Genomic DNA, 2,642 nt, shown 5'->3' with positions numbered 1-2,642 from the left:
TCGCCACGGATTCTTGACACATCTCAGCAGCCACACACCCGCGCTTCCTTTCTTGGGAGGGCGACAACCTCGGCGGCACCGAATGGTTCAAGGCGAGCACAATCCTGGAGCGGTTTTGACATTCAGTCTCATCAGGCTCGCTCGAAGCAATGCTGGCGAGCGGCCAGATGTGAGACGTGGGTCCCTGGTTCAAGGCAGAGGTCGCAAACGGGTTTTGATTCCTTACCCGTACCCGGCCGCACCAGGGTCGCAAACGGGTACCCGTACCTGGCCGTACACGTACCCTACCCGTACCCGGCTGGGTACGGGTAGGGTACGGGTATCGGGTACCCGGTTGCGACCTCTGGTTCAAGGCAAACCTCTGCATCACAACGCAGAGCGATCCCTGGCGACGCTGTGGACACAGGGACACGCTGCTGTCTAGGGGACTGGATCTCTCGCGCGTCAATGCCGGCGTCACTGATTTCAAGACCGCGTTCCGCGTTTGTCTTTGAGAGCAGGGGGGGGGGGACCCGAGTGGTGGTCCCTATCTTAGTGGGTTGGGGGGCGGGGGCCCTTGAGGGTGCGAGCCTCGCGTCCTCTGCCTTCCTGTAGAGGTCGCCCTGGGGAGAGGAGGGAAGGGAGGGCACAGGTCACGTGGCCCGTTAACGGGGAGGCGGTGTGTGGGGGGGGGTTATCGCGCCATTTCTTTGGCCAATTACGTGATCACCCCGTTAGCACCCACAGCGAGGGTTGGGGGGAGGGGGCAAACTAAGCCGTGGAGAGATGCGTGACCCCGTGACCTCACCTATCCCCCTGCCTTGGGGGGTGGCCGGGTGGCTCTTCGCCTGTGATTCTGCGCGGGGCGTTGGGGGGGGGGGGGCAGTGGGGGGCTCCTCGTAGAGCTCCCGGAGCCGGGCTGCGGATGCTGCGCGCAGGGCACTCCACACCTCGAGGGCCCCCACCCTGCCGGACCCTGCTGAGTTTTGGGGGGGGGGGGGGCAGAGCAACGCACCCACCATCACTCGCGTGGTGTCGCTGTCGGTCGATCGCAGGGCTCGGCAAACTCGGGGCTACGGTGCCGCGTGCGGCTCTTTAAGGATTGCTTCGTGACGTTTTAAAAAATAAACATATTTCCTGCGGAGGGAGCTGGTAGGAACGTTGGGTTGCTCGGTCAATGGCCTGCAGGGTCAACGGCGGCGTGGTGTATTCCGCAAATATGCCCGACTGTGAGGGCGGGCACAAGCCGGCGTGAGTAGGTGAAACGTTGAGTTTCATAAGGGCACCACGGGGTGACCAGCCCCTCCCCACCCAGCCCCACCCCTCCCACCCCCCACCCAGCCCCACCCTCCCCACCCAGCCCCACCCTCCCCACCCAGCCCCACCCTCCCCACCCAGCCCCTCCCCACCCAGCCCCACCCTCTCCACCCAGTCCCTCCCCACCCTGCCCACCCCACCCAGCCCCTCCCTCCTCACCAAGCCCCTCCCCACCCCTCCCATTTTGGATACACGACGGACGGACGGACACAATAATCCCCTGTGGGCTGGTGGAACCAGGAGGTTTCTACCAGTATAGAGACTACGGTCTCGTATTCACCACGCAGTGCATTGTGGCTCTTGAAATATTGAGGGCCTTTTTTACCGAATTGAAAAAAAATGCCTATTCTTGTTATTTTGGTTAACGACCCCTGGTCTAATTGGATGATTTGCCCCCCAGTGGTGTGGTGACCCCTCCGCTCACTCACGTGACGATGCCCGCGCCTCCTCCATCACTCGCGCCAGGGCGACCCCCCTCCCAGCAGCCCCCCACTCCTCCTCTTCCAGCGGGTTCAGGAACCGCCGCGCGGCAGCCGCCCCCAGAATCCTTTGCGCGCGGACAGCCGCACGGGTCCGTTGCGTGCGTGCAGGTGAGAACGGTCACGTGTGTGGATGCGTGGGGGATGGTGAGGGATGTCACGTGCTCGGGTGAGGGGGGTCTCACCAACGCCGGATTATCCCAGGAGCAAAAGTAGCGACATATGCTACGGGTCCCGCGCTAAATGCGTTCAAGCTATCGATTCCGGCTCAGTGATTTCTGCACTTGCTCTATTACTATAGTACTATACCGCCTTCAACTGTTATGAACGACTGGGTGTTTAAGGTTAGCGATTTGTCGTATTATCTGGCTGTAGGTAGCAAATGAAAAAATACAATTACTTTACTGTGCAAGTAAAACATTTCTGTTTTCATATTTACGTTTTTTATTTTTTTATTCAGGGCCCCTTTATAACATGTGCTACAGGCTCCGCACTCGCTTTAATCCGGCACGGGCTCTCACCTGTGGAGCTGTTGCACGTGCCAGGGCAGGGACGGGTCCGGGTTCGGCTCCGGTTCCTCGGCTCTGACGGCAGAAGAGAGCAGACGCGCCGTGTGTGTGTGAGTGTGAGTACTTGCTGGTGGTGTGTGAGTACTTGCTGGTGGTGTGTGAGTGAGTACTTGCTGGTGGTGTGTGTGTGTGTGAGTACTTGCTGGTGGTGTGTGAGTGTGAGTACTTGCTGGTGGTGTGTGAGTGAGTACTTGCTGGTGGTGTGTGAGTACTTGCTGGTGGTGTGTGAGTACTTGCTGGTGGTGTGTGAGTGAGTACTTGCTGGTGGTGTGTGAGTACTTGCTGGTGGTGTGTGAGT

At 59.9% G+C, this 2,642-nt stretch overlaps 1 long non-coding RNA gene across 1 annotated transcript; it reads right to left on the bottom strand.

Moving 5' to 3' along the window:
- Positions 1-513: 513 nt before the first annotated feature.
- Positions 514-2,070, bottom strand: LOC144947282 (uncharacterized). Its single transcript, XR_013640025.1, has 3 exons — positions 1,725-2,070; positions 788-955; positions 514-602 (listed from the first exon to the last, which is right to left on the bottom strand). It is a non-coding gene; the product is annotated as an uncharacterized LOC144947282 (long non-coding RNA).
- Positions 2,071-2,642: the final 572 nt, after the last annotated feature.

Source organism: Lampetra fluviatilis, chromosome 44 (genome assembly GCF_964198595.1).
Source record: "Lampetra fluviatilis chromosome 44, kcLamFluv1.1, whole genome shotgun sequence".
In the NCBI taxonomy this organism is placed as follows: domain Eukaryota; kingdom Metazoa; phylum Chordata; class Hyperoartia; order Petromyzontiformes; family Petromyzontidae; genus Lampetra; species Lampetra fluviatilis.
The sequence above is the reverse complement of the archived record's forward strand: the minus strand, read 5'-3'. Positions and strand labels throughout refer to the sequence as shown.